This window comes from Castor canadensis, chromosome 7 (assembly GCF_047511655.1).
Source record: "Castor canadensis chromosome 7, mCasCan1.hap1v2, whole genome shotgun sequence".
NCBI lineage: Eukaryota > Metazoa > Chordata > Mammalia > Rodentia > Castoridae > Castor > Castor canadensis.
Window position 1 is genome coordinate 122,653,408 of NC_133392.1, and position 27,726 is coordinate 122,681,133.

A 27,726-nucleotide genomic window follows, 5' to 3' on the forward strand; every position below is an offset into this window, starting at 1 on the left:
TAGAAATGGAGAAAAAGAGATTATTAAAAAACCTATTTTCTGAAGGTGGAGAGGAAGGAGGCTAGGTATACAGTAGTATGACTGTGCTTCACTCTGCCTTAACTTGATTATGAAATAAAATATACCATTTATTCTGAAATAAAATAAACATAATACCAAAAAGTTCACATTTAGATATGTGACCTTTTTTTTGTGTGTGTGTGATACTGAAGTTTGAACTCAAGAGCCTCCTAGTAAGCACTCTACCACTTAAGCCATTTCCACATTCCTCTGACCTACTTATAAATTAAAAAAAACCTGGCATGAAATGTTAATTGAAGTATTTCCCCATGAAGACCACATAATCCAGACACGTTCATTCCTCTTGATATACCAACAGATAAATCAATATGAACAGATCTGCTTGATCTGTAATCAAGCAGTTGAACTGTATTCAGTAGTTAATATTTTCTAAGCTGCAAAAACCAACATTTAAAATAGAACTGGCCACCATAGATTTTATTTTAAATTTCTATACAGACAAAACCTCAAAATTCATTTATTTGAAAGACTGGTTATCATTGACCAATTAAACATGTAAAGTTCGTTTAATGCTTTGGACACTATATGACCAGAAATTGAGTAACCTTTTACTTATTAAGCATCGTAACAGCAGGCACCAGTGGCTGCTTGTTACTTGAGAGAGGCTGAGATCGAGTTACAGGCTGTCCCTACTCTGTCACTTAGCTATATGACTTTGGCCAAGTTATTTAACTTCTATGAGCCTCAGTTTCTCCAGGTTTAAAGTCCTAAGAATGGGCTGGAGGGAAAAGAAGTGTCAGCCTTGTAAGCATGACGCCCTGAGCTCAAATCCCAGCATTCCCCACCTCCCACCCCGCAAAAAAGTGCTAGGATCACTAAGAATTAAATGGGAAGCTGTGGGAGGCTAGAGTACTGAAAGTTCAAGGTCATTATGAGCTACATAGTGAGCTACTGGTCTGAAAAAAAACAAAGAAATTAAATGGATTCAAATTTTCAATGTCATCACTGCCATTGTACCAAGCATAAAAACTCAGTCAATAAATGCTAGTCATTATTTTGCTATTCTGAATTATTCTGAATGTAGAACTGCACTTCAAATTGACTTTAAGAAATGCACTGGACTATGGTAAAAATAACTTTTAAACAGTGGGTTTTATAAATCAACTAAGACCTATTCCCCCATTTTATAGGCCAAAGTCTACCTGTAGTCATTTAATCACTGACAATATATTTGAATTAGAATTCTACATTCTCTTGTCCAAGCTGGCAATTTCCTCTATAACATGCTTGGAGACAAAAATAGATTCTGTAAGTTAAATGTTTTGGATTTTGTGCATTTATAAAGGGTCAAAATGGTATATGACAAAAAGCAATAAGGGACTCCTAAAGCCTTACATATATAACAGCAAAAAAATTTATTTTACAGCAAATCTCCAAAACATGTATTTTTCAGAAGCTGTATTTCTTCAGTATTATGGCTTATTTATATATACAGAGAACAACACAGAGAGAACAGAAAAAGAATGCTCTACTTTTATGAACATATTAAAAAACATTAAGAGGATACCAATCTTTTAATCCTCATGTTAATGTACTTTTTAATCTGCTATGTTTTGTTAAGCCAAAGAAACCTCTAAATACCACCTATATATTTAAAATGATTCAACAATCTAATTTCAGTTTACACTTAATTTTTTTTAAAAAGCCATATAGGGAAGGAAATGACTAAGACATCCTGATATTTTAAAGATGGACGTGGCCTCGCCCTTCTTACCACGTCTAATTAAAATTAATTCCCATAGTGCCAAAGATTTTTCTAGGTAGCGCATGGTATTTTGTTTCAATTTTGGCTATTATGATACTGAATCTTTAAAGACCAGACAGATACAGCAACTTTAAAAAAGATTTGGATTTGGGGATGGTTTCCATCATTCTCTAACTCATGGCTCACTGTGCCTAAACTCTTTTTTGTAAACAATATTAAAGCTGAAAACCTGTTTTTCTTCTGAAGTCTATAATTTTGTTATAAGCTAGACAGTGGGTGGCTATCCAATATAGCATCTAATGAGTTCCCTACAAGACAATCCTTCATACAACTTGTCACATGTTGGTGGAATTAAGTGTCCTTTGATTCAGCTAGAGAAGGGACTCTGGGAAGCTTGTGCCTAGTCCCCTCAGGACTTTAACCCAGATGCCTTCCCACTTCATTGATTTTTCTTTGTATTCCTTTGCTGAAGTAAACCAAAGCTATATGATTATATGATAGTCCTATGAGTCTTGTTATTGTATCACCAAACCTGAGGATTGTCTTGAGGACCTCCACTGCCAGTGTTATGGTTTGCTCCTACAGATGAAAACTAAAAATTTTGATTAGCCTATGTTTTAGGGCCTAAGTGCAGAACTGATGATAAAAGGCACACAAACATACTTTTCAGATAATGTTCACAATGATGGAGGTGCCTGCAACAACTTTGTTTTCAAATTTGGTAAGTGTTCATTAGAAATGCTTCAAGACAGCATTCATACACAGGGCCTCCCACATGCTAGCCAAGTGCTCCACCACTGAACTGAATCATCAACCCTAGTGCCTTGTGTTTTATTCATTTTGTCACAGTACATTTTAAGACTCCTGGACAGGGGATAGATATAGTTTGCCTAGAATGTGTGTAAGGCGCTGGGTTTGAGTCCCAGCACTACACACACAAAAAAAGGGGGGTAGGTTGGTGGTATGGCTCAAGTGATAGAGCTACTTGCCTAGCAAGCAAAAGGCCCTAAGTTCAAACTCTAGAACCACCAAAAGAGAAAAAAAGAAAAAAGAGATTCCTGAAGAAACTATTATTTAAAATACGTAGTATAGGGAAAAGCAATTTCAAGAAGAGACAGTTATAGATTGAATTGTGTTCCCTCAGAAAACTTCATGTTGAAGTTCTAATCCTTATTATCTGAGAAAGTGAATTTGAAAATAGGATCCTTCTCCTCTTCCTCCCCCCAACTTTTTTTTGAGTCAGAGTGTTGCTATGCAGCCTAAGCTGACTTTGAACTCTAGATTCTCCCTCTTTAGTCTACCCAGTGCTAGGATTATAGGCCTGAACCACCATGCTGACTACGATGGGGTCTTTATAGAGTTAACTAGGGTAAAATGAAGACCATATAGTTAGGCCTTAATCTAATAGACCAGTGTTCTTGGAGGAGATCAATTCACAGAAACACACAGCTGAGCTACCATGTGAAGACACACTGTTCACAGCCAGCCATTTGTGATCTACAGAAAAAAGGCCTCAAAAGAAACCTTGATATTGGATCTTACCAATATCTGTAAGAAAATAAATCTCTTGTTCTTAAGTAACCTGGTTTGTGGTATTTTAATATGGCAGCACTAGTAAACTAATATAGATACAATCTTATTTAACATCCTCCAACCCTTCAAGATAGGCAGTTTTTAGCCTCAAATCTAGAACTAGGTAGCTTAGAATCTATGACCTTAAGCTCCCCACATGGAGTAACACAGCAATTAGCTATAAGGCAAGAGAATGTTAACAAAAGCACAATGTACCCATTTGTCAATTATTAGGGAAATAGCATGTCTACATAATTTTAACAGTCTGGCCTAAAACTTCTTGGGAAGTCTATCACAACCCTTCTGCTTCTCAGGCTTATGGTCCTCTAGTCCTTGAACACTGCTCAGGCTTTATCCTGGCCTTTTCTCCCACCCTCTACTCTTTACTTAAGGACTATGTCTATGTTGTCAGGTGAAATTATTCAGATATAATTCACAATTTATACTTCTAATCTAGATCTCCCTTTTAAAACCCCAGCCTCTCCTGCAGTTCCAATTTGGAGTCTCAGGGTACTTAAAATTCAACATGTCCAAAAATGAATTCCCCTTCAAAATCTGATCCTCTCTTAAGTTGCTGTATTTCAGTGAATGGCATGACCCATATTTCTACTCTGTACGATAAGAGACTTCCTTGACACCTCCCTCTCTTACTTTCCCATAATGAGTATATTATCAAATTTATAGTTGATTTTCTATAAATATTAACAAATCTTCATTTCTTTCTGTGCTTATTGGCAATACCCACCCCTAGTCTAAATTTTCATTTCTTCTCTTGTGTATGTTTTAGCTAGCAAAACCAATCTTTTTTAAACCCAGAAGTTAGAGCAATCTTTTTAACACAATCCACTCTTATACATTCTGTCTCCCCACACCTAAAAATCCTGATAGCTTCCCATTGCTCTTGGGACAGAGGCCAAAATCCTTAACAAGACCTGCAAGGCCCTGTTTTGGACTGCATCCAAAACACTACTTTTTAGCCACATCGGTCTCTTCTAGTGATAGCACCTGCTATACTCTCTGTATGAGACTCCCCCATCACTCTGCTTTTAAATACCTCCTTTTCTTCCTTCACAGCTCCGTTCAACCATTACTTTCTCAGAAACCTTTCCTAACACTCTCCTCTCTTATAATTAACTTTTCTTCACAGCAGTTGTTACAGTTGCAATTTCATAGTTTCTCATAATTTGAATGTGTCTTCAAATTATGAGATCTGGGAGAACAAGGATTGTGTCTTTATTTGCTCCTCAATGACTCTTCAGCATGTAGCAGTCTTTGATACACAATAGGTATCCAGTGAATACTCACTGAATGGACAGACAAATAAAGACCTACTAAAAAATGTTACCTGCTAAAAGTATAGTCACCCATCAACTTACTCCTGTGCTTGCTCTTATTTTATTGTATTAAACATTTTGAAAAACCCCCTAGCCCATTGCTAAATACCTAATAAAGCCAGTGTACAGGCACAAAAACAGACATGAAAACCAGTGGAACAGAATAGAGGACCCAGATATGAAGCCACACAACTATAACCAACTTATCTTTGACAAAGGCGCTAAAAATATACGATGAAGAAAAAGCAGCCTCTTCAACAAAAACTGCTGGGAAAACTGGTTAGCAGTCTGCAAAAAACAAAAACTAGATCCAAGTATATCACCCTATACCAATATTAACTCAAAATGGATCAAGGATCTTAATATCAGACCACAAACTCTAAAGTTGATACAGGAAAGAGTAGGAAATACTCTGGAGTTAGTAGGTATAGGTAAGAACTTTCTCAACGGAACCCCAGCAGCACAGCAACTAAGAGATAGCATAGATAAATGGGACTTCATAAAACTAAAAAGCTTCTTCTGTTCATCAAAAGAAATGGTCTCTAAACTGAAGAGAACACCCACAGAGTGGGAGAAAATATTTGCCAGCTACACATCAGACAAAGAACTGATAACCAGAATATATAGGGAACTTAAAAAACTAAATTCTCCCAAAACTAATGAACCAATAAAGAAAGGGCAAGTGAACTAAACAGAACTTTCTCAAAAGAAGAAATGGCCAAAAAACACATGAAAAAATGCTCACTATCTCTAGCAATAAAGGAAATGCAAATTAAAACCACACTAAGATTCCACCTCACCCCTGTTAGAATAGCCATCATTAGCAACACCACCAATAACAGGTGTTGGCGAGGATGCGGGGGAAAAAGGAACTCTTACACTGCTGGTGGGAATGTAAACTAGTACAACCACTCTGGAAAAAAATTTGGAGGCTACTTAAAAAGCTAAACATTGATCTACCATTTGATCCAGCAATACCACTCCTTGGGGATATACCCAAAAGACTGTGACACAGGTTACTCCAGAGGCACCTGCACACCCATGCTTATTGTAGCACTATTCACAATAGCCAAGTTATGGAAACAGCCAAGATGCCCCACCACTGATGAATGGATTAAGAAAATGTAGTATGTATACACAATGGAATTTTATGCAGCCATGAAGAAGAATGAAATGTTATCATTTGCTGGTAAATGGATGGAATTGGAGAACATCATTCTGAGTGAGGTTAGCCTGGCCCAAAAGACCAAAAATCGTAGGTTCTCCCTCATATGCGGACATTAGATCAAGGGCAGACACAACAAGGGGATTGGACTTTGAACACATTATAAAAGCGACAGCACACAGGGAGGTGTGAGGATAGGTAAGACACCTAAAAAATTAGCTAGCATTTGCTGCCCTCAATGCAGAGAGAAACTAAAGCATATACATTAAAAGCAATTGAGGCCAATAGAAGAAGGGGACCAGGAACTAGAGAAAAGGTTAGATCAAAAAGAATTAACCTAGAAGGTAACACACATGCACAGGAAATTAATGCGAGTTAACTCCCTGTATAGTTATCCTTATCTCAACTAGCAAAACCCTTGTTCCTTCCTATTATTGCTTATACTCTCTCTTCAACAAAATTAGATAAGGGCAAAATAGTTTCTGCCAGGTATGGAGGGGGTAGGGGGAGAGAGAGGGGGCGGAGTGGGTGGTAAGGAAGGGGGTGGGGGCGGGGGGAGAAATGACCTAAGCCTTGTATGCACATATGAATAATAAAACAATAAAAGTTAAAAAAAAAAAGCCAGTGTACATACCATGACACTGGGATTTTTCTGGTTTTGTTTTGGAAGTATATTATTTAGTAATGACTAATGGTACTTACCCCTGCCACCTCCCCCACACCAAAATATGAACTCTGATTCTGACCTGTGAAAAATGTTTACCAATTAATCATTTCCTGTGTCCAAGGACATAGTACAAAAAAAGGATTGCTACACATCAACTTAGGAAAATCTAAATGTACTAAATTACTAATTAATATAAATGCTGGCCTTTGATAGTGTTTGATTAAAGCACAGAATACTACCAGCAGAAAGACAGGCCAAAAAATACCTGGGGATTGGACACTTCTAAATGAAAAGGTCTTTGCATGTATCACAGCAAGAATAATGTATGATTCCACTAGCTGCACTCACCTCTGTATTTAATGAATACAAAGCATTATTTTGTGTGTGGTGCTAAAAGTGAGTATCTATGTGATTTTTTTTTTTTTAAATAGTATGGAGGATCAAACCCTGAGCCTGTGCATGCTGAGCTAGCTCTACCACTAGCTACATCCCCAGCCTTCATCTGTGTGACTTTCTTTTTTGAGACAGGCTCTCACTATGTACCCCAGGATGGCTTCCAACTCTTAGATCCTCCTGCTTCTCTAAGTGCTGGGATTACAGATATGTGTCACAATGCCCAGTCATGTATATGAGTGTTCATGGTACTGGGGATCAAACCCAGGGCTTGTGCATGCTAGACAAGAGCTCTACCACTTACCTATGCCCCCTCGGCCCCATCTGTGTGATTTTTGATAAATGTCTTTCCCCCAACCACTACAGCAACTTTGATGAGCTCAGGGGCTGGCTGTCTGTTTTGGTTACTGATGCACACTATCTTCTCAGTAGTGTTTGAACTCAAAGATCACTGAATAATATAAATTATTCACATTCCTATAATCCATGTCACACAACATATCAGAACTTTATAAATAGGCTATAAAAAATTGCTAATGACTTGGACTAAGCCACAAGAAAAGGAAAACTATGAGTTATTATCAACATTCCTCCTTCAAATGAGAAAAACTGGCTTCCTGGCTTTTTCAATTTCTACCTCCAATAGATCCAAAACCCAACTATCTCTGTTTAGTTTTCAACATCCTTATTCGGAATTTCTATGCCATCTATCTAGGTTAGAAGCAGAGAAATACAGTGGAAAGAACACAGGCATGTCAGGGAATTTCAATACTGACACTTAACAAGTATATGATTTAATACCTCTGAGCCTTAAAGTTCCTCATCATCACCAAAATAGAGTATTTATCTTTAGGGTGTTGTAGGTAAAAAGAAAGAAAAAAAAGGTATTGTAAGGAGGAATACTAAGGTAAGTATAGCAGTTATAATAGGATAGGTGCTCAATATCAGGATCCTCCTATAATAATGACATCATTAGACATCTCATCCCTTCTGACTTCCTCTCTTCTCCTTCTCCATAATCTACTACATGTTTTATAGTCTTATCTAACTATCGATCCTTTGACAGACACACACGAGTTTGCTCAGTGAATCTAAATTTTGAGGCAGATGAAATTCACAATTGGAGAATCAAATATATATCAAATTTAAACAAATATTCTCAATACTTTCTTTAGTTCTCCACGTAAGTCTGAGTGCACGCACCTCCCCCCCCAATTGAATTCAAAGAAAAAGCATTTGCCTTAAAGAAAAGGAGTAATTTAAAATTAAAATGTGCATTATGGAAAAATGAAGTATCATGAAAGAGAATATAAAAGGAACACAGGATTATAAAATTTGCTAAAGCAGGGCAAAGGGAAATGACAGGGTTAGTGATCAAAAAAAGCAAGGTCTGATCTGATGAGAAAAAATTTTAAAACATATCATGTGTTTGTTAACATATAATGAATCACCTCTAAAATGATGAATGCTGTCAAGAATCTATTGGGTCCTAATCTCATGGAGTTATAAGCCAAGAAAGAAATACATGAAAATGAAGAATGTGTAAAAGCCCTGTACTAAAAGTTAAGATTCAATTTAGGGAATTTGGTACGATTTCAGAAACTAAAACAATGCAGAGGGGAAGTGCCTAAGTAATGTGCTGAGGCTGGAAATAGTACAAGTCTGGTTTGTGGTGAAGGAAAAATAAAGTCACTGCTAAAGAATGCAGCTTGTCACCGAAAGCTGTATCTTTTCATCCACTAAGAAATAAGAGCCAGCTCTTGATTTTCTCCTTAAAGCCTTATAAGCAGCTTCTGGCATCATCACCTCTCCAGCTGCAGTCTCCTACTGGGAATGTTTTCTCTGAATTTTGCCAGACTTACACTTACAACCATAAAAAGGAAGATTCGTAATAGTTGGTCTCAACGTATATTTCAGTTCTGGTGTTCCATTAATCTTGATCACAAAAAGACAAAACAACAACAAACCAAATGGCTAGCATTTATATGTAGTTTCTCAACAATTATAAACAGGAATAAAAGCTAGCATATCACATCTATGATACTGGGAAATTTAATGAGAAAATCTGAAAACAGAGTGGCCTGGTGTTTGTCTTGTTTGCTTGTTTTTTAAAGAAATTTAAAACTTGGTTTCTTCTCATTATATAAATACTCACTAAGCACTTCATATACAGGGTTGTTGTATAGTATCCTAATTGGGAGACAGAAATGGTAGGCATTATCACTACAGGCACTCAGCATGAGAAAGTCATTAGATAAAATTATTCACTCTTTTAAAGCTTTATGACAACTAAAACTGAGTTCACATTGAGTGTAGCCACCAAATTATCATCTTTACTGTACAGTCAATCACATTCCAGACAATATCTTAGGCAAAAGGAATATGGTGTGAACAAGACAGATAAGGTCTCTGTCCTTAAGAAGTTTAAACCCCTTTAGTATGGGATAAAGAGAGTAAACAAGTTAAATATACATGACTACCTTACCTATACAAACTGTTCAAGACCTGACAACTTCTGAGGCAGGCATACATTCAGTGGACCAAGAAGCTAGCCAATATTTGATTCCTTGTTAGCTCCTGGCTGATGAAGGTAGGTCAACTAATCAGATTCATTTTACTCTTATGAATTAAAATTGGAAAGCTGAATTAATTGACCTCAAAGGTCATAAACTGCCAATAAAAGGCATGTGTAAAATGAAATTCTAAGAAAGACAAGATTAGATACTGACGGCAAAGCAAATATTACTTGATCCATCCCCAAAATGAAAAATCCTTAAATCCTGTAGGTTAAGAATGACTCCCATAGTTCTTTGGCAGTTTTCTAATACCTCCAGGGCAAGTAATTTTCTTTTGAAGATTAAGGCTACAATCATCAATAATAATTAATTTCTTCCACAGACTACTAAACTTTCATTGTAATAATACTGCAAAATACTGCATTAGGAGGTGTATTTCTCAGATTCTAACAGTTTCTGAAGCTAAATAGGAAATCTGACTGTTAAACGTACATATTAAAGTACAAATTTTATTTAAAAAACACTAAGGTTTTAAAAATTACTTCTCATTGAGGAAATAGAGAATCATTATAAGGCAAAAGGCCTACATTTTATATAACACCATTGAGATATAATTCACATAATAATTCACCCATTTAAAACACAATTCAGTTTTTATGTTCACAGTATTAGTCAATTTTACCGAACCTTTATCCCCGCAAAAGAAATCCTGTACTTCTTACCAGTCATTCCTCATTTTCCCTCAAATATCACAGATCTAGGCAATTATTAATTTGCCTTTCATCTTCATACATTTACATATTCTGAACATCTCATACAGATGGAATCATAATGTGGTCTTTTGTGGCTAGACTTTGAATAGCATGATTTCAAACTTCATTCATACTCCAACATGTATCAGAATCACACTCTATTGTATGGATAGATCACATCTTATGTGGCCATTGATAGGCATTTGTACTGTTTCCAATTTAGAGTTATCATGAATAACAATATTATGAAAATTCACTTACAAGTTTTGGTATAGTGATGTTTCATTTCTCTTGGGTATATATGTAGAAATGGAACACTGTTCAACCTTTTCAAAACTACCAAACTTTTTCAAAGCCCCTGCATCATTTTGCATCAATAATACATACATAAAGATCCCAATTTCTTCACATAATTGCCAGAACTTACTTGTCATTTTAATTTCAGCCATGCTAGTGGGTATGAAGTGGTATCTTTGTGATTTCGATTTGCATTTTCCTGATAGCAAATGATGTTAGTAACTTCTGGTGTGGTTACCCACTTGATTTGCAAATATTTTCTTACCTTCTATGGATTATCTTTTTACTTTTTCTTCTGGCTGTCCTGGGGTTTGAACACAATGAAGTACTTGCTATGCAAGTGCTCTACCACTTGAGTCACATCCCCAGCCCTCTTTTCACTTTCTTGATGTTCTTTGAAGTACACATTTTTTCTTTTTTTGGCAGTGCTGGGATTGAAACTAGGGCCTTCAGCAATGATAGACAAGCTTTATACCACTGAGTTATATTCCCACACTCTGAAGCACACTTTTAATTTTGATGATGTTCAACATATTTTTTGGCCATTTGTGCTTTTGGCATCATATCTAAGAAGATTTTGCCTAACTCAAGTTCATTAGGGCCTACTTCTAAATTTTCCAAGAGACTTAAAGTTTTAGCTCTTACAGTTAGTTGTATGAACCACTGAATTAATTTTTGTATATGACAAAGAAAGGGGTGCAGCACCCCTTTGTAGGTAGATATGCAGATGTCCTAGTACTGCTGAAAATTATTTTGAAAAAAACTTACTAAAAGATTAGCATGAATTTTTCCTGGAAGTCCAGTGAAATAGTTTAGATTGTGGCTAAAGGAGCAGGGGGATCTTAGAAGACTCTCATCTGAAGCAACTTGGGTCTCTTGAGGACACCTAAAATTAGACCAGCTTGGGAGGTTTTATACACCCTCTACTCAGATCAGCTGCTGTATCTTCTACACAGGTGGTTCCTATTTTCTAATGCACTATTCAAAGAAATAAAAAATGTACTAAATCTCAATGCTGGGACTGTACTACACAGCATAATGTTGATGTTTTTCTGCTAGATGATTCAGTTTGTACCAAGTTTTAGCACCTGTAAGTGTGGAAGTGGAAAACTAGGCTTAGTTTTGCTTAAGATTTTTTCTTCAGAGGGCTGGGGGTATAGCTCAGTGGTAGAGGTTCAACTGAAAAAAAAGAAAAAAAAATCCTTAAGCTTAATTGTGATTAAGTCCTTTGGTAATGCAAAGAAAAAGAAACCTTATTGGCCAGATCTCAGAACAAATGTATGAAAAACAAAAATTCATTAAATATCATTAATTTTGGAACCCAAATGTAAAAGCTTTTAAGGAAGTATATCTGCCCATCAGTCACTTATTTATAAGTTATCTGCAAGCTGAAACTACCCACATACCTCATAAAATGCTCCCTGGCACAATTCCTACATGATAAGCACATTCCACCATCTTGTACCACTATGAGAAATAAAAATATAAATCTGAAATAAAGAAAAACCTAAATGTGGAGAAAAATATCATTAATGTAATGGTAAATAAATTTCATGTCTTTTAAAAACTATAGCCGTGAGGAGCTGGGGGAGTGACGCAGTGGTAGAGTACCAGCCAGATAACGAAGTGTGAGGCTAAGTTCAAACCCCAGTACCACTGGTGGGAAAAAAAAATCTAATTTATAAGCTGTACAGAAAATGAAAACATAAAGACAAGTCACAATGTATATTTAAATTCTGCTAAGCATGTGACTCAGCTGAGTCTGACTCCATTTTTTAAATGAGGTGATTCACATAAAATAAACTTTTCTTTTCTTTTTTTTTTTTTTTTTTTTTGCAGTACTGGGGTTTGAACTTAGGGCCTCACACTTTGCTAGGCAGGTGCTCTACTACTTGAGCCACTCAGCCAGCTGTTTTTTGGTTGGGCATTTTTCAAGATAGGGTCTCTTGAACTATTTGCCTAGACTAGCTTCCAACCGAGATCTTCTTGATCTCTGCCTCTTGAGTAGCTGGAATTATAGCAGTGAGCCACTAGCACCCAGCTAAAATAAACACTTTAATGTGAATAAATTCAGTGGCATTTAATGCATTCAATATGCTGTGAAACCACCACCTTTCTCTTTCTATATCCAAAACATTTTCATCGTTCCAAGATAAAACACCATATGCATTAGTTAGCCTGCTATTCCCACTTCTCCCAGTCCCTAGCAACCGTATGTTTTTATGGATTGTGACCTTTTCCTGTTGTTTCCTTAACTTAGCATATAAATTGTAACATGGAACAACTCCACTTAAAATATAGTGAATTAATCTAATTTTGTTTTGATTGTTCCTTACAAATAGGATACTACTACCATTTGCTAGACAGAATGTTTGGTTCAACAATGCAGCTTCCAATGCAAAGGTATGCAAATCAGTATAAATCAACTTTTGTCATTTATACTTTTAAATGTTACACTACAAAATGAAAGAGTATTAAAACCTCAAAATGTCTTTCTGATGTATACAAATCACAATTTTAGAATTATGAAATAAAATCCAAATGACAGAACTGTATACTACCAGAAGTCAAGAGAATTTGGCTTAGTCTGGTGTTGGAGAATGTGACCCTGTCACATTGTCTTACTCAAATATCCAAGAGTTGTAATGTAGAGGACATGGAATCTAGTTAAATGTTTGGTCTTTATATATTAAGCAGCAAGCATTGAAGATGTATGACATACAGGGAATACTTCAAAGAAGTACAAACTGAAATTTTATTTAAAATCTAGAAATGGACTTACAAAAAAAGAAATAAAAAAAAAAAAAGCTGCCATTTTTAACTGGTAGAGTGGTTCAAGTGGTAGAGTGCCTACCTAGCAGGCGCCTCAGGGTGAGGCCCTGAGTTCTGTCACAAAAAAAAAAAACAAAAAACCAGAGGTGTGACTCAAGCAGCTCGTAGAAGTTCTTTTCAAGCATGAAAGCCCTGAGTTCAAACCCTAGTAACGCGCCCCCCTCCCCCCAAAAAAAATCCTGTAATTTTAGCCAGGCACTGGTGGCTCACACCGTTAATCCTAGCTACTTAGGAGGCAGAGATAGGAAGTATCACGGTTCAAAGCCACCCTGGGCAAATAGTTTAAGAGACCCTAACACACACATACCCACCCACACATACACACAAACACCCCCACACCCACCCATAACAAAAAAGGGCTGGTGAAGTGGCTCAAGGTGTAGGCCCTGAGTTCAAGCCCCAGTACCACACGCACAAAAAAAAAAAGAAAGAAACAAACCCTAATAACTCTGATCAAAATTTCTCTAATTTCAAACCTCCTCTAACTCCTGTCTTGCCTTTACTGTATTAGGCTTGTTATCTTATACTTTTAAATGTTATACTACAAGAGAAAAGACAGCATTAAAAAATTCAAAATGTCTTTTTGAAGTATACAAATCACAGTTTCAGAATTATGAAATGAGTTATTTTTTAGTACCTAACAGTGTTAGGGAAACAACAGGCCCAAAGTTGAAAAAAACTGTAAAGGTGAAGGACCTTTACATCACTGTGCAAACAAATAAATTTATAATTTAGGTTTAAGTAATTTTTCTATTTCAGATTAAAGTTACAGGTCCTGTGGTTGAAAAGAATGGTAGAAATCTGAAATCCTTTGTGAATTAAGCAGTGATGCCTTTTTAAAAAGTTTCTGCTGCTGGGAGAGTGGCCGAAGTGTTAGAGTGCCTGTCTAGCAAGCACAATGCCCTGAGTTCAACTTCCAGTACTGCACAAAAAATAGAAAAAAAAGAAAAAGCCTTCAACTTTTTGGTCCAGTGGCTCCATTCAGTTTATGTGGCAGGGCAACATTTCACAAGGTGCTAATTTTACCAAGTATGTCTTCACGTATCTTTAATCTAGATATTTAATATCCATCTGCCAGCCCAAAAGGAGACAACATATGTCTCTGCACCCAGATTATCCTGGACTATTATAACTTCCTATAATCAAACATAGAGCCTTGCTCACATATGTTCCTATCTCCAGTTAGTCTTTCCACCTTATTTAAATAGAGGATCTATCAAAAGAGTGGCAACAACCTAAGTCTCTATCAAATAGTTAAGCTGGCTAAATAATTGTACATATAATAACTATTATTCAACCCATAGAGAATAAAAAAGCTTCTTATGTACCAATAGAGGAACATCTTCAAGATATAGTAAGTGAAAGCAGCAATGCACAGAATGATATGTACAGAAGGCTACTTTTTGTGTAAAAGGGTAGGGGAGTACCGTATCTGTTTGCATGTATTAAGATCTCGAATAATGGTGGGTACGGAACTGAGAGGCTAGAAGAGAGGTTTGGACAACATGAATTTATTAATTAAAAATACAAATTGACTCCTTATTCTAATATCTCTGCTTTTATTAATTTCCTGCTCAGAAAATACAGATGTTTGATACCCTCTCTATTCAGTAACATCTTCTCAATGGATTCTTCCTGTCAGCTTATAAACTGATCAAGTCCTCTCATCAAAATAAATCACCCTTCAACTTCACATCCTGTTGTATTACCCTAATTCTAGACCTCTTCAAAGCCTTACTGCCAATCTTCTTTTTGCAGGGGGGGAGGGGGGCGCCTGTGGTTTGAATTCAGGGCTTCTTGCTTGCAAACCAGGTGCTCTGTCACTTGAACCACATCTCCAGTCCATTTTGCTCTGGTTCTTTAGGAGATGAGATCTTGCAAACTATTTGCCCAGGATGACTTCAAACTGTTATCCGCCTGATCTCATCCTCCCAAGTAGCTGGGATTACAGTCCTGAGCCACCAGCACCCAACTTATTCTCAATGTTTCTATGTTTTAATCCCCTGAATACTTACTCCTTCTACTTAGTTTGTCTCTTAAATATTAACAGACTTCCTAACTCTTCAGCTGACACCCTAGCTAATAATCTCTCACCTTTGCTAATCCAATGGGTTTTCCATAGTCCCTATAGGTTCCTTAAAATTTGTTCAGAGAGCTCCTTTTTAAAATGTAAATCTAAGTAACATAACCATACCCATCCCCCCTCTAAGATTCCATTACTGATCTAGTTTTCCACTGCTCTCAAATAAAATCCAAAATTCTTAAAAAACATTAAGAACCCTGGCACAAGCCATCATAACTAGTCCTCGCATACATATACTCACTTTTCTCAAATGCTCTTACTGAAGCTAATGTGGACTCCAAGGAGATCTCTTCCTGATGCCAGAAACAAAAATATTTAACTTTAAAATTTTGTCTTACCAGAGATATGGTGGTGCATTCCTATAATCCTAGCTATTCAGGAGGCTGAATCAAGACAATCATAAGTTCAAGGACAGTCTGGACAAGGTTAGTGAGATCCTATCTCAAAAACAAAATAAAAACAAAAGAACTTGCCTAGCAAGCACAAGTTCTGGGTTCAAATTTAAATTCTGCCAAAAAAGATAATTTAAATTTTTGGATGTTTCCATTTTTATAAACTGAAGCTTAATGTAAAATGTATGAGCTGTCAAGAGTTTGAAAGTCCAACTTCACAATTTTGAAATGCTGGTGCTTTGTAATAAAAAATAAAATCACTTAGAAATTATCTTTAGAGTTCAACAGATTTTTCAGAAAGTCATTTTAAAATGGCTCCATTTCACGCTACTTAATCTTAATAAGGTCTGACAATTTACCCAATATTGCAATAGCAAAGTTCTACCGAATTCCTTTATCACACACATATCAGAACTCTGTGGCTTTAACTTGCAAAGGCTTTGTGGTTTACAGCAGCTGTGATACAAACTCATGACCCAACTCAGAGAGTGCCCCTCAGGGATTCTTAACTGTTTTTGTGCCATGAAAAATTGTGGCAGTCAGATAGGGTTCTTGAATGAATAAAATAAAATACATGGGATTGCTAATGAAATTATACAGAATGTAGTTCTATTCCTCAGCCTCTAAAGGCCTAAAATCATCTAAAGATTACATTGAGCTTAAAAACTTAGATATTAATTGCATTTAATTAAATCATGGTTTAAAGGCTATGCCTTCTAGAAATCTAGGGAACAGAAAAAATTTCAGACAATGAAACACAGTACAGAATATGAGCCATAAGTAAAAAAGGAAACACTGATAAACTCACCTCAATAATAAAGTTCTTTCTCTCCATTCTCAGATGCATCTGAATTTCCTGCTAAAACTGACTTTATTAAACAAAGATGTGTCAAATTGTAGCTTTAAAAAAACACAAGATGCTCATATATGCAAACCCCCAGATTCACAAATGAAAATGCTGCTTTACTCACAGCCACTGCTTCTGGGATCTCTTCACTGGTAGTTACTAGAAGAAATTTGATCATCTCGTTCTCCAATATGAAAATTATTAGAATTAAGGAGGTTCTGCAGGACAGGCACACTAATAGACCAAGAACTGACAGTGAAAAAAGAAAAAGATAAAAAGCAGGTGCAAGGACTGGAGGAATGACTCAAGCAATAGAGCACCTGTCTAGCAACTGTGAAATCCTGAGTTCAAACCCCCATACCACAAAAAGAAAACAGGTGCCAAAACCTCATCCATTAATACAAATTCTCCTACATAATTAAAAAATCTCTAGATGTGGGACACTGGTGGCTCACACCTATAATCCTAGCTATTTGGGAGGCTGAGATCAGAAAGACTGTGATTCGAGACCAGCCCAGGAAAATAGTTCACAAGACCCCATCTCCAAAAATAACCACAGCAAAATGGACTGAAGGCATGGCTGGAGTAGCAGAGCTCCTACTCTGAAAGTGCTAACCTCTGCATTCAAACTCCAGTCCCACTCCCACAAAAAAGTCTCTAAATGCACCCTTCTACTACCTCCAGAGTATAATAAACTTACTTTTCCAATAATATTTTGAGTCACTATAAAGAGATGTAAATTTTCTCTGCATTCAGTTTCACTAATTTCTAGGAGAGGGAGTAAAAATAAAAGGAAAGGGGCTGTTGAGCACTACAGTGCATACTTCTAATCCCAACACCAGGGAGGCTGATGCAGAGTATCTAAGTTCAAAGCAAGCCTGGTTACATAGCAAGGCCTCAAAAGGACAAGGGCAGAAGGGTTTGGAACATTTGAAAAAGGACCTAGCTGAGATTCACTCTAAGAATTAACAACCCAAACTGGATTTTAGTGCATTACAAAAACACACCCTAAAAAACACAAATTAAAAATAGTCAACCAAGGGGGAGGGGGCCAAGGTGGGGAAGGGGGCAGGGGCGGGTGGATGGGGGAGACATGGCCCAAATAACGCATTCACATGAATAAATGTATAAAAAAATAGTCAGCCAACAGATGTGGTGGCGCACACTTGCACTCAATCTGGGGGTATGCATACATGAACATCTTGTTTTTTTTTTTTTTTAATTACAATTTGACAAGTATGCACCAGGAGTCTGAGGGAGAAGGATTACCTGAGCGCAGGAGTTAAGACCAGACTGGACAACGTGCTGAAATCTTGTCTCAAAAAAACAAACAAAACAGAAAACCAGACAACCAAAATCTTTAGAACTTTAATCCAAACCGCCTAGAATGAGTTTATCAAGGTTGCAGGTTATCAAAACACACAAATCAATTGTATTTCTAAATTTCGGCAATGAAAAATTGGAAGCCAAAATAAATTTTAAAAATACTATTTAAAATAACAAGAACTGGAATACTTAAAAGGTATGAATTTAACTTATGCAGAATCTGTATGCTGAAAACTAATTCACAAAAATTTACACATCACTAATGGGCTCCAATTAGCAAAATTAATCAAATTTATAGTCATAATTCATAGTACCTAACACCACCTTGAACAGTAGCACACCATAAATATTTAAACATGCTGGGTGTGTCAAACACCTGTAATTCCAGGACTAGGGAACTGAGGCAGGTGAGTTGAGAATGCAAGGCTATCCTGGGCTGTGTGACAAGATCTTGTCTCAAAACAACAAAACCCCTAAAAAAAAGAAAACACCACACTAAACAATACACAAGTCTTTCATGTATAGTTTCCTGGTTCTTGACAGTACCACATACCATCATTCTGCTTTCTGAGGTTTTTATGTAAGTATGTATTTATGTAGGTATTTACTTTTTTGAGACAGGGTTTCACCACATAGCACAGCCTTGCCCTGAGACCTGCCTGCCTCAGCCTCCTGAATGCTGGAACAACAGGCATGTACCACCATGCCTCGCCAGACTTTTTTTTTCTTTTGGCGGTACTAAGGATTAAATTAATTCACCAAAGTGTTGTGGAAAAAAATAGGGAAATATAGCTCTTAAAAAAACATTTTTGAGGGAACTGGGGGAGTGGCTAATGGTAGACTGCCTGCCTAGCAATCTATCTGAGTTCAAACCCCAGTTCCACCAAGAGAAAGTCAAAGATATACATGGACATGTGTCTGGTTCAGATCCATTAAAAAAAAAAAAAAAACTGAACTGGAGATATAGCTTAGTGGTAGAGTGTTTGCCTAGCGTGTACAAGGCCTTGGGGTCTGGGCTCCAGCAAACCACCCTCCACACACAAAAATGTTTTTCTACCATTATTATGATAGTAACTGTCTTCCTGACCAAAATCAAAACATGATTTTAAAAGGCAGACCAGAAAAATACAGGAATTTCTATAAGATGTAGATAACAGATCAAAAGCATTTGACATGGGAACTTCCAAGAAAATCAGATGGTTTGATTCTAAGAAATGAAGTGCAGCATTACGAAACTTTTTTTTTTTTTTTTTTTTTTTTGCAGTGCTCAGGGCCTTGCTTGCTAGGCAGGCACTATACCTCTTGATCCACTCCCCCAGACTATACAGCATTTAAAAAACAAAAACAAACAAACAAACAAAAAACCCAATTCACTCAGTAAAGAGTACTTACTATTGTTGTGTCAGGTACTGTGCTAAATATTTTCAAACATCTTTACAACAATCCTTCCCCATCAAAAGTTTAGGCAATCAAAAAGGTTTCCAGAGCCAGGGCATGTAGTTCAATGGTAAAGTAGGCACATGAAAGACCCTGGGCTGGATTCTCAACAGAGAGGAATGCAAGTATTCAGGGCATTCTTAAGGCTTGCCCTCAAAACAAAAACTAAGTCTCTAGACATTGCAAAATGCCTCCTAGAGTGAAAATTCAACTTGGCTGAGAACCACTGACTTAAAAAGTTCTTAAGAGTAGCAAACAGGATAATGCAATATCGGTCAGTACCTGGTTTTCATAAGAAATCCAAGATGGAAAAATGTTCTTTTAAACTAGTAGTTTCTTGAAGGAGGGGTCTGGGAGTGGTGGTAGAAAGGGGAGGTATACAAATACTTACTAGAGATAATGCTAAATAAAACCCACCCACACTATATTGGTATGAGCCTTGACAGGAACTAGTATCTAGTATCAACTAATGATAACCATCACTTAATTTGGGAAAGAAAGTTAGACAGAGTCCTGATTACCTAAAGGGAAAAAGGGCAAAGAAGAGGAATCACCAACTGAGGACAGGAAAAAATACAATGGGACTTTAACAACACTTTGCTAACCTCAGAATTTTGCTGAGGGGCAATATTGTTTATCTCTAAATGACAAAGCAGATGTTATTTTGTAAATTTAGTAAAACACTGTGTTCTGACACAGAAAACTTATTTTATATGATATATGGACCATATTAAAGACCCAGTTTACTATCAAGAAGTACTAACATGTATTATAATAACATATTTCACTGCAATATTCTGTTCCTCAGATATACTCACTCTAGTGGAAATGAACTCCCAAAGGTTCTCATGACTGCCTTGAGCCAAATCTAGTGCATCATACCTATTTTCATTCTTGTAACTTTTCTACTACACTGTATAGTTACCCCTATTATCTATACTCTGCTCCTTCATTTTTTTTTTTTTGTTTTCATTTTTTTGTGGTACCGGGGATTTGAACTCAGGGTCTCAGGCTTGCTAGGCAGGTGCTCTACCACTTGAGCCACTCCACCAGCCTGCTCCTTCATTTTTAAGATGACGTGGATCTATTCACTTTCACAGAATTATAAAAATTACAAGTTTCTGGTTTCTGGTTGGCATAAAATGAGCTGAGAAGGAACCATTTTGAATTATGCCAAAGCATTACTGGTGTTTTGTTTTTTTTTAAGAGGCAGGGTCTTCCTATGTTGCCCAGCCTGGACTCAAACTCCAGGCTCAATTTATACTCCTGCCTCAGCCTTCCAAGTAGATAGGACTAAAAGTGCCCAGGGTATTCTTTTCATAACACAGCTTGCCCTCAGGAGAAACTCTTTTGCCAGAACTTAATCAACCTCAGGACTATTCTAGCCTAGTCTGGACATCCTGTCCCACTTGGAAGGTGGGAAATGAGAAGACTGAGAATTACCAATTAAAACAATACCACTATACAGCTGTTAGAATTGCAAAAATCCCAAAACAATGACAATATCAAATACAAACAAGGATGTGGAACAGAAATTCATTCATTGCTGGTACGGCAATGGTCCAGCTACTTGACAGTTTCTACAAAACTAAAGATACTCTTAAATTCCAACAATTATATGAAAAGTTACACCAACCAAAAATTTTCACACAAATTATCTGCAGCAGAGCTGAAGGAATGGCTCAAGAGCACCTGCCTAGAAAGCTTGAGGATCTGTTAGTTCAATACTCACTGCTGTAAATAGATAAACAAACAAGCAAACAATCACAAATGTCTGCAGCAGAGTTTTTTCCCCCACATGCTGAGGATTAACCCCGGGCTTTGAGCATCCTAGGCAAGTGCTCTACCACTGAGCTACACCCCCAGATCGTTCTTAGTTGCCAAAGTACAGAAGCACCTAATTGACACTCTTCAACAGAGGAATGGATGAACTGTGGTATATCCATAATAGAGTATTTGTGCCAAAAATTAGCTATCAAGCCATGAAAGTTATGGAGAAATTTAAATGCATATTACTAAGTAAAAGAAGCCTATCTGAAAAGGTTACACACTACATAATTCCAACTATGCAACATTCTGGAAATGGCAAACCTATGCAGGCAGAAGGATGATCAGTGATTGCCAAGGGTTGGAGAGAAAAACTGAACAAGCCAAGTGCTGGTGGCTCATGTCTGTAATCCTAGCTACTGAGGAGGCAGAAAGATCAGGAGGATTGCAGTTCAAAGCCAGCCTGGGCAAGTTGTGAAACCCTATCTTAAAAATACCCAACACAAAACAGGGCTGGCACAGTAGCTCAAGTGGTAGAGTGCCTGCTGAATAAGTGTGAGGCTGAGTTCAAAACCCCAGTACCACAAAAAAAAAAAAAAAAGAAAGAAAGAAAGAAAGGATGAACAGATACTGAAACTATTCTGTATGCCAAAATAATGGTGGATACATCATTTTAGGCAATAATTGGGATAACAAATTGAAATGGTAGAGTGCCTGTCTAGCAAATGTATCTGAGTTCAAAATCCAGTACTCCAAAAAAAAAATTTTTTTAAACATTTGGGATGTGGGCTTATTAAAAAAGACTTAATGTGGCCCTACCAAAATCCCACCTGGCTTATTTCCAGAAATGGACAGCTGATCCTAAAATTCAGATGGAAATTAATAGTCAAAAAGCAAACAAAATCTTGAAAAATGAGAACAAATTTACACCTCTGATTTCAAAACTTCCTTATAATATTTCAATGTAGCATTAGTGTAATAGTACTAGAGTAGACATATAGATCAATGAATGAAAACGAAATATACACTTACACTTATGCACTAGTGATCTTCGGCACGAATGCCCAGACAAAAAAAATACTCCTATCAACAAATGGTTCTCATGCCTGCAGTCCTAGTTACTTGGGATTGAGGTTCGAAGTCAGCCCTGGGGAAATAGTTTAAAGACCTTATCTCGAAAATACCTAACACAAAAAAGGCTGGTGGAGGCTGAAGTGCTAGAGTACTTGTATAACAAACGTGAGACCCTGAGGAGTTCAAACCTCCCAGTACTGCCAAAATAAGTAAACAAATAAATACATAAATAAATTAAATAAACAAATAGTGCCTGAACTTCAGGGCAGTAACACGTAAAAGAATTAAACTGGGCTACTTCCTTGACAATTCTAAAAGTTCAAAAGAAAAATGGGATAAATTAGACTTCATCAGGGTAACTTTTGTGCTTCAAAGAACATTAAGGAAGTGAACAGGCAAAGTGTGGCGGTTACACACCTGTAATCCCAGCACTCAGGAGACCATGAGTTCCAAGCTAGCCAGAGCTATGTAGCCAAACACAAGTGAAAGAAAGCCAAACCCAAGTGAAAGAAAGGAAGAAAGGGAAGAGAAAGAAAAAGAGAAAAGAGAGGAAAGAGAGAAAGGCAGAGGGCTGTTACCACTGTTCAAATGGCAGAGTGCCTGCCTAGCAAGCACAAAGTCCTGAGTTCATACCCTAGTACCAATGAGTGAAAGCTAGAGAAAAAGACAATTTAAGAAAAAAAATCCACATTTTTTTTTTTAACGAATCATGTACGTGACAGGTATTTGTATCCAGAATACATAAAGAATCCTTACAACCCTCCTCAAAAGACAAAAAGCCTTACTCCCATTAAAAAAGAGCAAAGCTGCCAGGTGCTGGTAGCTTACTCCTGTAATCCACGCTAAGGCAAAGATCAAAAGGATTGAGGCCAGCCCAAGGAAAACAGTTCAAGAGAACTATTTCGAAAATACCCAATACAGAACAGGCCTGGTGGAGTGGTTCAAGTAGTAGAGCACCTGGAGGCCCTGAGTTCAAACCCAGTACTGCCAAAAAAAAAAAAAGAGCAAAGGATTTCAAATTAGAGGACCGTCTGAGCCTCTAATAATGTGTTCACGGTCAGCATGTGTTATACAGTGAGACCCTATATCAACACAAAAACTAAAATAAGACAGGCACACACCTGTAATCCTAGCACTCGGGAACCTGAGGCAGGAGGAATGAGTACAAGGCAGTTTGGGTCATACAGTGAAACCCTGTCTCAAAAAAAACAAGACAAAACCAAAAGGTTACACATGAAATTACACGGCACAGCAATACACAGGTGAATATTCAAGAAATTAACATACTACTAACAAAAAACTTGTACATAACTATTCAAAGAAATACTCATAAGAGGCAAAAAGTAGAAATAAGCCAAATGTTCATCAACTGATGAAATGATAAACAAAGATGTCTATACACGATGAAATATTTGGCAATCTAAAGGAATAAAGGACAACAGGTATGTTTGCACATGCCTGCAATCACAGCACTTGGGAGGCTGAGGCAGGAAAATGGAGAGTTTGAGGCCTGGCTGGGCCACAACACTGTCTCAAAAAGCAAAACAAGGCTGGAGGTGTGGTTCAAGTGGTAGAGCATCTGAAGCTGAGTTGAAACCCCAGAAATGCAAAAAAAAAAAAAAGTGAAGCAAGCAAGAGTGAAATTCTGATACATGCTAAAATATAGATATACCTTGAAAACATACCAAATGAAAGGTCAGCCACAAATGACCACATTAGTCTAGGTCAACTTATGTGAAGTGCCCTAAACAGGCAAATCTACAGAGAGGAAGTGGATCTGGCGTTTTATTTAATGTGAAGATAACATTCTAAACTTGATGGTGATGGTTATGTAAATGAACATACTAAAAACCACTGAATTGTGGAGTCTGAATTGGTGAGTCACATGGTACATATTTCAATAAAGCTGTTAAAAATTACATGTGGCAACAAACACATACAAAAAGTACAGGCTGCTTAGCTTCTTTAAACCTCAGCTATAGCCAGACACCAGTGGCTCACATCTGCAATCCTAACTACTTGGGGGGCTAAGATTAGGAGAATTGTGGCTTGAGGTCAGCCTGGACAAATCTTCTTGAGAACCCAAATAACCAGAGCAAAATGGACTAGAAGCATGTGGTTCAAGCAGTAGAGACTGCTTTGCAAGAGCAAAGCCCTAAGTTCAAACCCCAGTCCTACCAAAATAAATAGGGTTGGCAGAATGGCTCAAGTGGTAGAGCACCTCCTACCTAATAAGCATGAGGCCCTGAGTTCAAACCCCAGTACCACCAAATATATTAGATAAATACATAAGTCTTGCCTGCCTATCTGTCAGGTCCTTGAGAGTAAGGGAGTCCATTTCTCCATTCCCCTTAGTGCCTAACACATACTTGCTGATTGATAAAAGACACAAGTATTGTGTCCTGATTTTTTAAAAAGTACTCAGAAAAATTTAATATTTATAAACACATTTTAAGGATGTTTTTCTCATTCCCACATTTTCAGGTCCTTTAGTTACCTTACTGTATGATTCTAGATAAAGTAATAAAATAATTACTCATCTGACCCCAGGGAGTACACTCCAGATTGGCTATTTAATTAAAAGATAGATCTGTATACATTCAAATGAAATTTAACTTAAAGTATTCTTAGTGAAAATAAGGAACTTTTCTAAGAGTTTAAAAACATCCATAAAGTCAGTATATATATGCACATGCATACTCATGTAAATACATAAATGCTTGACATATTTATTTTTCTTTTTTCTTGTGGTATTGGTTTGAACTCAGGGCCTACACCTTGAGCAACTCCACCAACCCTTTTTTTTTTTTTTTTTGATGGGCTTTTTTTGAGAAAGGGTCTGGGAGAACTATTTGCCCAGGCTGGCTTGGAACCACAATCTTCCTGATCTCTGCCCCCTGGGTAGCTAGGATTACAGGCATGAGCCACAGGTGTCCAGTTTGTTAGACAGATTTCCCAAGAGAAAACATTTATTTATCCATCACTACTTTACTTTTCAATTTCATATAGCAATCTCTTGTCCCCATAAAAATCACATTTTAAGTAAACTCTTCCTCATATTTCTCACTCATTATTTCCACAGAGGTTTGTGTTACCACCTCATAGTTACTTTCATTGAGATCACAACTGTATAACACCCCAATTCTGAACACATTAAAATTACCATAAATGTTAATTTAATATTAAATGTTACTAGTAAGGAATTAACTTCTAGACTTTTTATAGTATGTATTTCCCATTTTTCTGTTTTAAAATATATAAAAATTTACCACCTTAAGTATACAATTCAGTGAAATTAAATACATTCATAACGTATAACCATTACCACCATTCATCTCTAGAGCGTTTTTCATCTTGCAAAACTGAAACTATATACAGCTAAACAACTTATAGCCCATTTTAATAACCTACTTGACTATATGACAGAAATATATCATTCCTTCTGAAGGAAGGCAATTCATAGAAGATATATATTCAGAAATATCTTGAAGCATGATAAAAAAATACATTTCTCTAGTTCTGATTATATCTACAATCATCTTCCAGTTATTCCTCTCATTTCTAGAATTTACTTGCTGAGACACAGTAAAGACAAAGAGCTGGGCGCCAGTGGCTCACTCCTGTCATCCCAGCTACTCAGGAAGTAGAGACCAGGAGGATCGGTTCGAAGCCAGCACGTGCAAACAGTTTGTGAGACCCAATCTTGAAAAAAACCCAATATAAAAAAGGGCTGGTGGAGTGGCTCAAGGTGAAGGCCCCGAGTTTAAGACCCAGTATGGGGGGTGGGGGGGTGGGCAAAGAAATTGCTGTTTTTTTTTTTTTTGAAGTCATAGTAGCCATTTTATAATATTTTTCCCACTTATGAGAAATCAAACAAAGCCCTGAAAAAAATCTAGTATATTAAAATTTTTTGAGGATAATTTGTTATGTGTTAAGATATATTTCTTGACATTTAATGAGATGGTCTATTACTGTAGCTTGCATTTCCATATATTAAACATTTTAAAGTCTAAATCCAATAGAAGTTTCTATTCAGGATTACCTAAAAATTGTTTAAAGAAAATCAAATTCTCAGATCTTATGTACCACGTAATTCACTGCCTGTCTTCTTATGCTAACCTATAATTAGCTCTACAATTAAATTGCTGACACAGACTGTCCAACTCTTAAAGATGCTTGTATTTTTTTTTTTTTTTTGGCAACACTGGGGTTTGAACAGGTGCTCTGACACTTGAGCCAGGCCCCCACCAGCCCTTTTTACTTTAGTTTTTGCCTGGGCTGAACTGGACTGTGAGCCCTCTGGTTTCATCTCCCTTTTAGCTGGGATGACAGGTGTGTGCCACGACATCCAGCTAATTGGTTGAGATGGACTCTCACAAACATTTTGCTGAGGCTGACCTCAAACCTAGATCTTCCCTTTATACGCCTCCTATGTAGCTCAGATTATAGGCATGAGCCACCAAACCTGGCCACACTGAGTAAATGAATTCTTAATGCCAAAGAATAAGAGACAGGAGGACTTCTAATTCATTCAAGGCCAGTCTGGGCTACATAGTAAGTCTTAAAAAAGTAGAGAGAAATGAAAAGTTTAGGACTGGGGATATACCTCACTCAGTAGCAGACTGTTTGCCTACCATGTTTGAGGCCTTGGGTTTGATTCCCCATACCACAAAAAAGAGAAAAGTTTATCTTATAAACTCACCGACTCATGGCATTTGAGCTGGACCTTGAACACTACAATTTATACTACAAAAGAGCTTTCCAAGCAAAGGGAACAGAACAAGCAGAAGGCATATATAGCAAACTATTCCATTTGATTGGTGGAGTGTAAGTTGTATAAAGAAAATACAAGGCTAAAAACGGCTAGAAAGATATATAGTCACATGATAACTTTGAATGCTTAGAGAGCTTTGGTGATTAGTCATGAAGACTCATTAAGGATTAAGAGGTAAGGGATGTGATCTGGGGCAGGATTTATCTAGCATCACAGAATGGAATGAGGAGAGTTGACATCAATTAAGCTATTGTTGTAGAAACTAATGAGGACTTTAATTATGTTGATGACAGTACAAGAGGGAGAAGTCATAGTTCTAAGCTAGTCAATCACAAAATATTCACAGGGTATATTCAATATGTACCAGTGTTGTTCCATTCCACTGACAAATGTGTAAGTTAAAATATCATTCTGAGGAAATTGATCTAGAAAACCAAAAATTAATAAAACACCAATAGCTAATTACCAAGGCAACAAATGATTAAAATAAATGCTGCAAACAAAACCCAAATTGTACCTGACAAATCAGGAGTAAGAAAAAAATAGAGAAGGCTTTATTAACAAAATTCATGTGTAATTCTATTGGAAGGTAGAACTTTATTAGGCAGCGAGAGATGAAACCAAACAATGTAAACTTTTTTCTGGTGGTATAGGTTTAAACCCAGGACTTCTTTCATGCTAAAGCAAGTACTCTACCACTGAGCTATGTCCC

At 36.9% G+C, this 27,726-nt stretch overlaps 1 protein-coding gene and 1 long non-coding RNA gene across 2 annotated transcripts in view; both read right to left on the reverse strand.

The window, feature by feature from the left end:
• LOC109698622 (uncharacterized) lies at window positions 1–26,023 on the reverse strand. The gene is made up of 3 exons (XR_012449912.1): window positions 16,598–26,023; window positions 15,639–15,690; window positions 1–14,797 (listed from the first exon to the last, which is right to left on the reverse strand). It is a non-coding gene; the product is annotated as an uncharacterized lncRNA (long non-coding RNA).
• Rnf11 (ring finger protein 11) overlaps window positions 1–27,726 on the reverse strand; it is a 37,616-nt gene that overhangs the window by 3,272 nt on the left and 6,618 nt on the right. The gene's annotated exons all lie outside the window — the stretch shown is intronic.